This window comes from Borostomias antarcticus, assembly GCF_949987555.1.
Source record: "Borostomias antarcticus genome assembly, chromosome: 9".
Classification (NCBI taxonomy): Eukaryota; Metazoa; Chordata; class Actinopteri; order Stomiiformes; family Stomiidae; genus Borostomias; species Borostomias antarcticus.
This window is the reverse complement of record NC_140242.1, coordinates 9807970-9822590: the sequence shown is the minus strand read 5'-3', so window position 1 is coordinate 9822590 and position 14621 is coordinate 9807970.

The following is a 14621-nucleotide window of genomic DNA, read 5'->3' as shown; positions in this document are numbered from 1 at the left end:
CACTAGGTGGAGCATAATAAAGATTTAACAAACTCAAGTTATTTAACACACCAAGATCATTTTCTTCTCATATGCAATCACTTACCAAAACTCCTCACCTTAATTTGGCATAAGCAAGGTAAAAAGATACCATGATTATTAATCTAAGACATCATATATTCATGACTGAGTGGGAAAAACCCTTAAATTCAAATTAGAACCAACAGATTATGTATCAAAATATTCCAAAGTCAATGTCAATGGCACAGACATCAAGATCTTGAATTGAATTAATAGTTAATTTAACTTTTTCTATCATTATTTAGGCAGTATAGGCATATCTGGAACAGCATTTAAACCTACACTTAAGAATATTTAAAAAATAATAACGATGAAGAACATACAACTGAAAACACACATATTTGAGAATATCCAGGACTTGCAAAAGCATTCCATTTAGGAACATTATCTAAGATCTGAATACCTTTATCGTTTGCTTCATGGAACTCAATGTAGCATTGGGATCTGAACTAACCGAACAGCAGATATAGCCAGTATTATCTCTAAGGGAAGTCTATTTTGTAGCACAATCTTTTCCATGTAATTTACTTCTGTAGCTAAGGCTGAAATTACTTGGTATTGTGCGATCATGTGTCATGCGTTCATGAGAGAAATAATATACTGAAACTAAATAGAAAATTCGAGACAGCTCTATGGTGTCTAGTTTGATTGCTGATGAATTCCCTGCATTTGAGTGTGATCAATCTTCTTAATCCTGGACATTACATGAGTAAGATAACATTCATATGACACTGTTGCAATTTAAAGTTGAATACGCTATTTCCCTATAGCTCAAAAATACACCATTTGGAATGGCTCTCTGAACCTTAATTTCACATCTCATAAATCTGCTTAAAACATTAATTTGTCCTAATCTATGTGTTGTATCTGAAAATATTAATACATGCTGTGATGTATTGAAGAGGTCACTTCAAATTGTTTAACTCGCTTTTCAAGTTCAGCCCTGTGGATGCAATTCTGTTAGGCTTCATTTTAATACTTGGTTGATGTAGTTAGGTGCATAGCAGTTAAACACAGTTAAACACAGTCCCCTGAGAATAGTCTGGAACAGCTCTACAAAGATCAACTTTATAATTATGAATTTTCAATACTTCTATACCCACTCTAAACTAAACTCCAGTCACAGTTTCAACAGTATAACCTGGAAATCTCTGTTGCTTTCAAATCTTATATATGCAGAATGTAGTATTTTCCATTCATCTTCGTCTCAACAGTCAAGTGGAGTGCAACATTCAAATAGGACAAACGCTTGTCCACGTTGCCATAATGATCCTGGGAAGGAGGTGACAGGCAAGGTCCCTTCTTTCAATAGCTCCTCCTCAGAGGAAGCCACAGTGTGGTGGCCCATGATTGTGTTTTGCTGAAGTGGTGGTCAGAGTTGTCCTCCTGACAGCAATGAGGAAAAGTAGTGCGTTATTCTTTGTCTGATTTCTCATCTGAGGAGACCAGAGAGTGAGCTTTCGCCCTGGTGGTGACACAGGATATTGCATCTTGGTTGTTGGAATTCTCAGGCCGGGTGGCCTCGTCCTGGTTTGGAACCAGCCTGCAGTGGCTGGCGTGTACCCGCAAAGTCCTCTCTGCTACGTCTGAGTTAGCAGCAGGAACTGGTACGGGCCCAGCCAACGGCCACTCTGGTTTCAGGTCTCTGCTCACAACCCATTGGCCTGGTTGGAAATGATGCAGGTCGGCTCTCTCAGGTCGGCAGACCTGTGAATCCACAGATGAGACAGCATAGACAAAACAGGACCGGACCGCAGCTTTTAGCAGCGGAGTTAGCAGCCATACTGGACACAGGATCAGAGGTTTCAATAGGAGCTTGGCCTTTGCCACCATCTTAAAATATTACACATTAAGTTTCTTCTTCAGCTCTGCATCTCGTTCTTTCAACTACTGTCTAATTTCCTTCAACTACAACCTCCTCACTACCTTCAATTCAACTTCTTCATTACCTTCTTCACTACTACTAGTCTGTTTCATTAGCAACAACCAGTTAACTTGATAACATCCTTTACTCCCCCTCTTTTTTGAAACATGATCTGGTCAGTGTGCTAATTTGAATATGCAGTATAGGTTATGCTAACTATGAAATGAGCATTCATTCACATTCAAAATCAGAGTGAGAGGAGAATATCTGAGAGGTTTGAGCGTGGCTTAATTGATCTCGGTCAATATGTTGAGTCATATCTCTCTGCCTTCTGGAGGAGGAAGCAGAGTTAAGAACAGTGCATCTTTGAAATGCACGGTCAACAGTTCATTCTTATTAAAGCAGCAGCCACGCTGTGTGTAGGTGCGATGTAAATTATGAATAGTCACAACATGCAGGACATGGATAAAATCGCTTGCGCAATGCTACTAGGTCTAAAACAGCATCAGTGGTAGTTGCCACTGGTTTCAAGTAGGACCCAAGTCCTTTTAACAGAGTCAAGTCTTTTTAGTCAGAAATACTTAAACAGAGTGCATTAGTCATCGTCAAAACCAGTCGGGCTCGTCAGTCCATGTAATCTTGTCAAGTGGAGATAGCTTTTGTCTAATGAGGGTTGTCTGCTAAATCAGGGATAGACTCTGCAGTAGTCTATTACCAAGCAGCCTTTGTTTATTTATCATTAGTAAGTGACCAAGGTAATTAACCTGCTCACGCACCAATTAGATTTAGGTCTTAGAAATTCTATGGCCATTTCCTAAAATAAAACAACATATTCGTATCATCAAACCATGAGTCCTTGTTTCTAACAAGAAATTGTTATTCAAAATAATCATTTAAAAAGGGGAGCACCAACACATTATGTAAAACAGCGCCCTCTAATGGTGAAAACAAAAATTCCCTTAAATCAGGGTGAACAAATGGAAAAAATGCATTACTCATACCAAAACAATAAATGAATAGCTTCATATGGGGTTCTCAAATCATGAACAAATATAATTTATCTAAACCGCTCTCAAAAGAACACTATGGGTGTTATAAGTTGAGCTCAAGTTCAATAACCACATTTCTGCATTTGAGGACAGAGGGTTATGAGCACGCTTAGGACGTGATGGTTCCTTGGGTCTGACAACCACTTGGTTACTATTCTTAAATTTAGCCCAGATCATATCTATCTCTTACCCACAGTCAGTTGGGCAACGTGGGGGTGAGGCGGTTGACCAGCGTCCCCACGAACCAAGGTGTCAGGCCATCTTAAAATGGGAAGTCAGTTACCCCGGTTGTATCCAATTCTTGGGGCAGCCTCCATCTCTCGTCCCGTGCCTGTGTCTACTCTGTAACCAAACTTCAGAAATGATACGTGACACATTTGTTTTACCATGCAGCTATCTCTGTGGGCCGTCAGACGCACAGACAGAGCTGCATGGCCAGTTTACATACAATAAAAGACAGACAAAATAAAAGACATTTCAATTTCTCACCACTCTTGTGGGTAACACCAATTCTTAGAAATTATGCGCCGGAGGCACATAAACATAACAAAATAAATCATAGACCGCAGTTTTGATAAATTGGAGTGATGTCTTTTCTTTTTCTTTTTTTTCAAGAATATGTATCTGAGCATATTAAGTTAACATGACAATACAGTGAATTGAGCTTGAAGTTAGCAACATCTAACAACTTTAAGTGGCAGTCATTTCAAATTATTAAAATACTTGCGGTTCCAACCGGTTTGGCATTTATCCGGTAGTCCAGGAACGTCAATTCTCTGTAAAACTCAAAACCAATGAATGTGCATCTGAAATCAGTAAAACATGAAATCTTAAACAAAACAAAATTCTCAAAATTGGGTTGTCAGACAAATGTATCAGACTAAGATATTGGCAAATATGAATGATTTTTCTTTTTTCTCTTACCTCTACCCTCCCCCCCCCCCCCCATGTCACGTACACTCTCACTCTACCTAGAATGGGAGAGGAACCAGAGGGAGGTGTCTCAGAAGAGTAATACCCTAGGGGGGGCGTTATTTCAGACATCCCTGTTTGGGGTAAGGGTATGTAGCAGCCGTAGAGATGACAGTTGGTCGAACAGGAAGGGACGTTTGGACAGGAACAACGGACGTGGCCTGAACCAACAAAACTGTTTGGATAGGTGTCACAACAAGGAGGGGCAGTATTGGGGGTTGGTTGAAATAGTTTACATCTGCTTAACAAGGGACATGGCCTGAAACAACAAAACTCTTGTTTGGATAAGAGGTCAGAACAGGAAGAGGGTCTATCTGTCCCTTCACTTCACACACACATGCTTCAGTGCACTAAAAATAACTCCCATTTTAAAAGAAAATATGAGAACAAACAATGTAATTAAAAAGTTACAGAAAAAAAACTAAACACGTTCAGTCAACCAAATTACTGCTGTGCTGAGAGATACTTGTTTTTTTTTTTGTTTTTTTTTATCCTGTTATATATTTTTTTCCCAAGATGGCAGTCATCAGAAGCCAAAATGGTCGACCCTCAAATGGAAAAGAGGAACAGGAAGTCTCTCTTTTTCTTTTTTTTTCACACAAGCAGCAAACCAGGAAGTTAACCACGTGGCACAGAGGATAGAACTAACTACCACGTGGGTAAATCAACATGTGGACGAACCAGCTAGCATTGAAACAATAGAACAGAGGAGAAAGCTAGTTTGTAGCTAGTTTGAGCAGAACAAGAACAGTAGCCTAGCTAGAACGCAGCTAGCACGAAAATCAATCACAAATGTACACAAACCAAAACCCAGCATAACCCCAAAACACCCAACATAACTATGGGTTTCAACAGTTAAACAGGACCTCAAATCCCAAGACAAAAACAGATCTACCTTGGCGTAGACTCAAACATACAATGGACCAAACATTGAAGAAGCCTCAGCTTCACATGAAACACAAAACGCAGCACAAACAGACATCCAAGTCTACAAACAAAACAATAAGGATTACGTCGTAGGTACGACTACCTAGCTAACCCCCCCGGGGATTCCAAATAATCTTTCGAAGTGAAACAGCCATCTTCGTGTCGTGCTCCTTCACAACACGAGAAACAGAAATAAAAAGAAATAATGAGCCCAAGATAACAAGCTCTCTCGCGCCGCGGCAACCTCCACAACGCGGATCCCAAAAACAATCAAAACAGTAGGCTTTCCGAAAGTGAGACGTCGTGTAGTACTAAACACACCCGTTCTCAGAAATGCACACTTACAAAACCAACCCTGGTATATTGGCCTTTAAGCGAACATGCGGTTCAACAACCGGCTTTCTACCCAGGACACGTGTGCGCGACACCGGCTCGAATAAACACTATTGTCTAAGTTTTCACACAGCTGAGCAAAAATGCAGGACCACTATGAGATTCGATCAACGTACCAGGTTTCTCAGCGAGCCTCGGAACAGCAGGCTCCGGGAAAGTGCTCCCCCATGCTACGACGGTGCCCCGGAGTCGTTCCGCAACTATAAAGTTGACGTGGGCCCACGTTCCTCCTCCTCAGCTCGCTGAAAAACCGGCAGATGTCCCTAAAGTGACTCAGTTCACTTTTTCCTCGTCACCATATTGTGAAAGGATTTTTTATCCTTGTTTAGTTAGATTGTCAAAGAACACGCTGAGTGGTCGATCAAGCTGGTTTTAACAAAGTACAATAGTTTATTCTATGTTACGATTCTGCAGAAGCGGACCCTCGCACCGGAAGTGATTCCAGGCAAGAGTGAGACATGGGAGGAGGGTTCGTTGGTTTATACATTGAAAGAGGAAGTGACAGTTTCAGGGGGAAGGCAGGGAAGTGATGTCACACAGGGAGGGATCTGTAGTTCTGACAGACTGATCTATGAGAACGAACTACAAGGTTTAGAATTACAGTCCAGGGGGAAAACAGAACACACTGTTGAGACTTGAAATTCATTCACAACCTACATACACCTAACTTTCCAGTTTTGTTCCAATCCATATTCTGAAGGGTTTGGCCAAAGGGGATTTTTTAAATTTCATTCATAGCCTGATTTATATAAGTTTATCCCTAAAACATGGCGAAAATTGGTCTTTTTATGACTGTTGACAGTATTTTCTGATTTCTGAAGTGAAGAAAAGAGATATCAAAAATCCCCCTTGGACAAAGTTTTGAATAGGGATATGTAAACAAAATGAAACAAGAATTTTGAATCTGGCTTGAACCAATTTAATAAATTGATGTCCCGAAATTATGCAAATTAGCGCATATTCAGCGCATATAATGCCTCATTTGCATATTAATCCATAAGATTTCAGAAAACTTGTAATACAAAAAAGATTAATGTACCTAACAAACTGGGGGAGTTTGATGGTGATACCTATTAAGGATTTTTTTTTTTCCTATTCACCTGGGGTGTCTCCCCTAGTCTGGAATCATAAAAAATCCCTGTTATGGTTTCAACATATTACATTTCCCCAACATGCATAATCAACTGATTCATTATTTTAGCTTAAAATTGATACCAAACATTGCTGACTTAGCAGCATATAATTAATTATTTATAACACACAGTAACACTTGTTTACAAAAACAATGCATCAATGTTTATTCCTAGGGGTTGTTCTCATGGTGGTTGCATCACATAGTTGGGAGAAAGTCATTACACTTTATTAAAGAAACAAATTCCTTTGTTTCACTGTGTGAGTCTGCTGGGAGAGATCTTCATTGGAATGTCGTGCCCTGGGTTTATTACCGCAGGGGCGGAGAAGAGAGGAGGACCATGGCGAGGAGAGAAAGATTTAATGGTTTGCAAAATCCCACTTCAAAGGACCAGTCTTGGGTTTTGGCAGGTTTACTGTGAGTTAAACAGGAAAAAGTCTAAACGAAATGTGTTCCTCCCTGTGTGACCTCCCATTGATTAGTCACTGGGTAGGGGAGAGCAGGCTGTCTCTGGCTTGCCAGATCTTTTTCTGACATCATCACCACCAACATTCCAGTCAGTGTGCTGGTCTCAGTATGGTCTGTATAATATTTATCCATAATCTGATACAGTTATCTACTGAGCCAATATGTAGAACTATTTGAGACTATTGCAGACTATTTGAATTTTGACCTGCAAAAAAGCTTATTTTAATTCACTCTTAGTAATGGATAGGAATATGACTGCACAACTGGACAGTTTGAGAACATCATGGTTCATTGAGCAATTAAACCACATTGGATTTAAAGACAAAGTGATTCTTGAAGATTTAAGGTAAACTGTATATTAAAAGACTCACAGACCAGATCAGCATGGTAACCCTCCCCTACTGTAATGTTTGAATGGCTCAGCTCACTTGTCAGTCCATCATGATTGAGATTTAGACAGCCATAAAGAGGAGGGAGAAGGATAGAGTGAAAGAAAGAAAGAAAGAAGGAAAGAAAGAAAGAAAGAAAGAAAGAAAGAAAGAAAGAAAGAAAGAAAGAAAGAAAGAAAGAAAGAAAGAAAGAAAGAAAGAAAGAAAAAGAAAAGAGGGATTTGTCCATTGTCACCACCTAAGACAGTGACTTTGATGCGGACACATTGCTACCACTTTAGAGGAGAACTTCAAAGGAGAGGATGTTTTCCACACCCCTAATGACAGGCTGTTTTCTAGGCTTTGTGAGACTAAAAGCCTCTCCCCTTTTCCATAATAAGCTGAGCATAAATGATCTGCTGTATTAGAGGATGCCATTGTCGTGGGGAGAACCTCAGGGGGTACTGTTTGCCGTTTGGCATGCTGTGAATCAAAACAGACCAGGACAGCAGCGTATGCTTCATTAGTGTGGTTGCCCCGAAGGGCAACACACTCTAGTACTTGTTCCACTTTATTTGTCGTTGGTTTGTTTGTTTGGTTGGTTTGGATCTAGAGCATCCCCAAAAGTTTGCCATGCTACTCTTCCCACACTTCTAACGGCACACACACGAGTCATATGTCAAATCGACCGGCTTCATCGGGAATCGTGTGCTTCCTCATTGCTCAGCAATATCTTTGATAGTTTAATTCATATTAATTTATTAGTGAAGTAAAATTCCCCATTGACTTGAATGGGAATAGGGAAAATCTCCAGTTCAAATATGTTTTATCTCGGAAACCTTAAGGCCTACGGTTACCGAAGAACTACAAGTGCATGCACACAACATCCAACACACACATGCACACACTCAAGACACACACACACACACCATACACACACCTAACACTAAGTAATAATAATAATGAAAGAATGGGCACACTTGCAATTTCCCTCTAGTTGGTTATGCACGAGTATGAAAACAAAAATAGCCATGTTGAAGTCCCGAAGGCCAAGACCTACTGCTTCCCAGGAGCCAAGGACCGGGACATAAATTCCGTTGTCACTTCGCTGACCAAAGATCATCCCCAGTCCTCATCAGTCATCATCCACATTGGTGCCACTGATCTGAAGCTCCAGCAATCAGAGCGGCTGAAAGATGACTTCAAAATGCTCATCCGCACTGTATCAAGGACGGGAAAGAACTGTGTAATCCCTTTTCCTCTGCTCGCTATGGTGATGTTAACACTAGAATAGCTGAGGGTGGGTGTGGGTGGGTGAATAGCAAGGTGACCCATGCAACTACATTAAAAAATGATTCTCTGCAACCGTTCAAGTTACAGCGCCCTGCTTTCATGACTTTTCCTAGATATGTGCGTTTTACGTGTCAGTGTTTTTGAAACTTCGAAATCCCACCAGGAAAAGGTAGTTTGGTCATTTTTTTTGTGAATTCTGGCTAAAAGCCGGTCAGCCATCTTTTTTTACCTGACATTTAGGCTGCAATGCTACTTTCTCCCAGCAGATGTCGCCTAGGTTCATCAATATGTTTTTTTTATAGGAGTCAAGGTTGAATGAATAATCCATCCTTACATATGGATATAAGAATGTGCACAGCAATAATATTTTTGTGGTAGACTATATGTGACTTCAACAATGAATGCAAAAGGTTACACTCACACAATGGCTCATTTAGATAAAACTGTGTTTAATCTCAAAACAAATCAGCCCAACACAGGTCAAATGTCCTCAAACGAATAGCACTCAATAGTCTATGATGCAAATGTTGAATTTTGAAATGTTGTAAATGTCTTGAAAACACCCTTACGTGTATGGATGTGAATGCTTATGTAGGCTAGTGAATGAATGCAAAATTACTAGGGGTGCAGGCTATTCAACCATCTAGATCGTTTGCATCGGTTCAGGGAATAATATGTTACAATGTTGCACTTGGCACTTGGGTCGTTTTTGTTCAACTGGCAATCTGGACAAAGCAAATATATAATATAACTGGGAGTATAATATAATTATAATTATATAGGAGCATTGGTGTGAGTAAAAAGAACTGTGCTTTATCCCTCTGGAGTCTGCGCCCGTGGTGGCGTGGGCGTCGTACATTTTTATAGATTTTTCAGCCATATCAACACGCACAGAAATCATATACATAATTTTACACCGTTGTTTTGTGTATAAGACGTCTGTTTCGTGTCTTGAGATTTACAGCGTTTATGATTGGTTCCTGAAGGCATCCTACGCCGCCTTCTCTGAATCTCCATTGGTTGGAGCTTTCCCCGTGGATTCAGCTGTCTATCAGTCTCAGACATAATAAACTAATGACCATCCACATTATTCACCACTTTCTATCAACAGAGCCCCCCATTGGATAAACCCAGTTGGACACTTGTAGGATTTTGTAGATCTTCTGAGCTGCCATGTTGCGTGTATGGGCGAAACACCCAAATTTGACAAGGTGGAGCTTCTTTATAGCAACATCCATGTTGGAGGCATTGTCAACTTTTTATGTTTTAATGACAGTAAAACCGAAGTCATGGTGTTTGGTCCCAGCAATGCCCATGTGTTTCCTCCTGCTGATCTAGGCCCTTTTAAACATTTTGTGAAGCCAACTGCCACTAATTTAGGGGTGAAAATTGACTGTGACCTAAAGATGGACAAACAAATTAATGCCGTAGTAGGAAAGAGTTTTTTCCAGCTCAGGAGGCTGTGCAAGGTCAAACCTTTTTTATCACGCTGTGTTTTTGAACATGTAATACATGCTTTTATGACTTCTCGTCTCGATTACTGCAATGCTTTGTATGTTGGTGTCAGTCAGGCCTCTCTCTCTCGCCTGCAGTTAGTCCAGAGCGCTGCCGCTCGCCTGCTAACTGGTACACTTAAGCAAGAGCACATTACCCCGGTACTGGCTTCGCTCCACTGGCTTCCTGTGCGTTTTAGGATTGATTTTTAAAATCTTGCTGTTTACTTTTAAGTGCCTAAATGGCTTGGCACCCATCTACCTCTCAGAACTGCTGGAACCCTATGCTCCTTCAAGGTCCCTCAGGTCCTCTAATCAGCTTCTCCTGGTTGTCCCCAAATCCAGGCTGAAGCTCAGGGGGGATCGGGCTTTTGCAGTGGCCGCCCCTAAGCTCTGGAACGAGCTACCCCTGCATGTTAGACAGGCCCCCACTCTGCAGGTGTTTAAATCACGCCTCAAAACACACTTATATTCTTTGGCGTTTTCCTGACATGGCCTAAGAGACTTGTCCTTTTTCATGTGACATACTGCGTATGTTTTACTATGTGCTCTTTGTGTGTTATTGTTGTTTGACTTGTACAGCACTTTGGTCAACTTTGTTGTTTTTACATGTGCTCTATAAATAAAATGGTATGGTATGGTATGGTAAATGTGGCTGCCACAACCTTCTCTTGGATGCTGAAGTCCTCCATGATCTCATCTATCTCCTCAGCCACAGCATGCCCTAACCAAGCCATACCTTGTAGCCCTCCCCAACCCCCACTGGTTTACATTGACATGCAAATAGGCCTAGCTGTCTGTTTGCTGGTAGCGAATGTCAAAGGACAGGGAGCAACCTTTTATTTCAGCCACCCTACTAACACAGTGGGTTGCAGCAACGTTGCACATAAGTTGTACTTAGGTAAGTTGCAACGTTACCATCAGGCGATGTTGTGACAACGTCCATCTAAGGTCGAAAATAACTTTACCCTCCTAAGTCTAATTAGACTTTTCTGCAACGTTGCAGAAACATTGGCAATATGGGTCCCTGCAACGTCATTAAATAACGTTGCAGTGACGTTGGATTAAAGTCCTATTAGGCTAGCAATAGGATTGCAATCGGGCTATCCCGTGACGTCACTGCTTGCTTGGTTCACAGTTAAAGTAGGCAGGATTCTTTGCCAAACTGCTCCTGTCTTTTGTTCTTTTTTTAAAATTTCGCTTATATCCTTCATATTGTACTGTATGTTGAGGTGAATAACTCATCTTAGAAATGTTATTGATTGTATATTTCCCTGTTTGTTATACATTTAATGCTTTTTCATTAATTAAAACTAACGTTTCGGTGTCGACCAAGATATCATTTTTCAAAAGACGTGTCGAGAAATCCCATTCATTCTCTCGGCATTATGGAACACTTCCACTAGGGGGCGATGAGATCACTTTCCCTCCCTATAGATGGGTTCGCCGCCTACGTCACAGCGGGGTGCGCAAGCAGCCTCTTTGGGAAAAAGAGAGAAACTATCTGCACATTTAAAAACTCTAGAAATTGACACCAAATGCCAGGCTAAAAACCTAGGTGTCATACTTGACTCAGATCTTAATTTCGAAAACCACATCAAGGATATTACAAAGACATCTTTTTACCACCTAAGGAACATTGCCAAGGTGCAACCCTTTCTCTCTCAGGCTGACACCGAAAGACCAATGCATGCTTTCATCACAAGCAGGCTGGACTACTGCAATGCTCTTCTATCAGGCCTACCAAAGAAAGCAATCTCTAAGCTACAAATGATACAGAATGCTGCAGCACGAGTCCTCACTAAGACTAGACGAAGGGCACACATCACACCAGCCTTAAAATCACTACACTGGTTACCTGTCAACTCTAGAATAGACTTTAAAATACTATTAGTAGTCTATACATCTCTCCACAGTCACTCACCACAATACATTTCAGACATGCTTGTTAGGTACATGCTCAACAGACCACTCAGATCCTCAGGTACTGAACTTTTAACAGTTTCAAAAGCCAGGACCAAGAAACACGGAGAGGCAGCTTTTAGTTTCTATGCCCCCAACCTCTGGAACACCCTGCCGGAGTGCCTAAGAAGGGCCGAAACAACGGAGGTCTTCAAGCGAGATCTCAAGACATACCTTTTCTAGCCTACAATCACTAGCCAGGACCTTGAGACACAGAAAGGCAGCCTCAAACCTACCTGTGAATCCTCTGTATACATAGGTGTATTTTCTGCTATGCACTGTATGTATATCAAATAGTGTACAGAAGCTGGTTACCCTGAAACAGGCTTGTTCTATTCTGACATCTGTGTTGCTTCAATGGCTCAGCGTGCTACTAACCGTTTTCTGCCTCCCCTAGTGCCTCTCTCTCCCTCTCCCTCCTATCTTCTAACCAGGTCCAGTGGATGCCCCACTGTTGCCCGCAAACGACCCTTAGTTTGATTGATACCCCCGTGTCAGCTGTGGATGTTGTAGTATTTAGTTAACACACACACGTACACACATCAGTCCACATCTAGCTTAGGCCTGGACCTGATGCTCTTAGCCTTTCTTGCCCTGAAAATGTAATTTAATGTAATTTATTGCTCTATAAATGTTCTTAGCCGTTAGACAAATATATTCCAGGAGCTTGCTCCAGGTTGCGTGTTTTAATATCCGTGTTGCTTTTATGGCTCTGTGTGCTGCTAACCCTGTTCTGCCTTCCCTCTCCCTAGTGCCTCTCTCTCTCCCTCCTATCTTCTAACCAGGTCCAGTGGATGCCCCACTGTCACCAGCAGACCTCCCTGAGTCCGATAGATACCCCTGTGTCTGCTGTGGATGTCGTAGCACTTAGTTAACACACAGACACACATACACACAGACATACACCAGCCCACTTCCGGCTTTAGGCCTGGGCCATAGCAAACACACACCAGTATTTGCCATGTCTCTCCTATGTTGTTTTTTTAGCTTCTCTTACTCTGAAAATGTAATTTAATGTAATTTCTTGCTTTATAAATGTTTTTATCTCAAACATACTCCAGGAGCTTGCTCGATCGCCTTGTTGAGAGGGGTCAGGGAAGAATTTTTACAGCTCACTTATCTGGCCCCTGGGTGATTACTGTTTTTTTGCTTCCCTCTGGAATATGTAGGGGTGGGTCGTATACCCACCCCCCTTGTTCTCTGTAAAGCGCATTGTGTTGCCTCTGGGTTTGAAATGCGCTATACAAATAAAGCTTTGATTGATTGATTGATTGTTTTTAATAATTCCAACCTGTTTGTCATCTGACAACATAACCCATACCATAACAACCCATATACTTATGCAATATGTCCGCCATGCACAGTAGACAGCATGATCCACACAAGACATGGAAAAGGGTGGAACTGTATCATCATCATCATCATCATACGTGGCTTCTGATTAAAGGGCACCGCATATGCTGTTTTTACCTACCTAAAATCGGTTTCTGGGGTCTCAAAAAAGTTAATTTTAATGTCCTATACAGAAAAAAACTCACATTTCGCCCCTGAGCTATCTTATTTCGTCTGTCTAAATTGATTCCTGTGAAAGCCCCATTGACCAATGAGATGGAGGGGGAGGGGTGCCAATTTCTTCACAAAGAGTTGGGACAAGATGTAGCGATACGTCTGGATTTTTGCAGCCGAAAACAGAACAGTGATGCGGCATAATTTCTGATGTGACGCGCTCGACTCAGCTGGGAAAAAATGGCGTGTGGAGTTCAGAGCGGAAGCAAACCCACCTGGACCTAGGCGGGACTATTATAATGCTCCTCGATCTACGTCACCAATACGTCAGTAACAACACGGAAAACTCAGAAAATCCGAATGGCTTGTTGAAGGGTGGAGCTTCCAGGGCAGGAGAAAGTGTGCTGATCATAAACAAACGACTGGGTTGTTGGTTGTTTGATATCAACTTTTGTACACTGGTAGGACCATAAGAGACCAACATGTATATGATAAACACATTACAAAATTGATTTAGCATGTGCGGTGGCGGTGCGGCATCAAGGCAACGTTAATAGAAATTGAAAACCTCTGTGAACCTAATTTGTCTGACATTTGAAATGTTAATAGCTGAGATGAGGAGACTGACACCCTCCGTCGTGTTGTTGCCACAAGAATGAAAGTATGATTATATTCCTGGCTTATCTGTCATCCCCTGCCCCCTTTAAATTTTCATCACTGCAAGTCCTGTCAAAGGCTTCTCCATTTAGAATCCTTATCACATCTTACTTTCAACCTTACCAACTAGGCCTTTGTGGAAATTTCTCCTCCCTCTCTCTTGCTCTCTCTCAACGTCTTTTCCTCTTTCCTGCTTCTCTGTGGCATTTTAAACTACAGTTGAGACATTTGGAACTACAGTCGAAGCATTTCGAGGTATATGGAAAATGGCTCATGTAATCTCACTACATAAAGGTGGGGATAAACATGATCTAAATGATAATCGTCCAATCTTGAATCTGTCCTGCCTTGCAAAAATCATGGAGCCATTGGTGTATAATTTAGCCAACTCAAACCATCTCTCTCTCTGCTCTCTGTGTTTGAGGAGTAGTCTGGTTTAGCACTATAAGCCCTGTTATAAGGTTAATTACAATCATA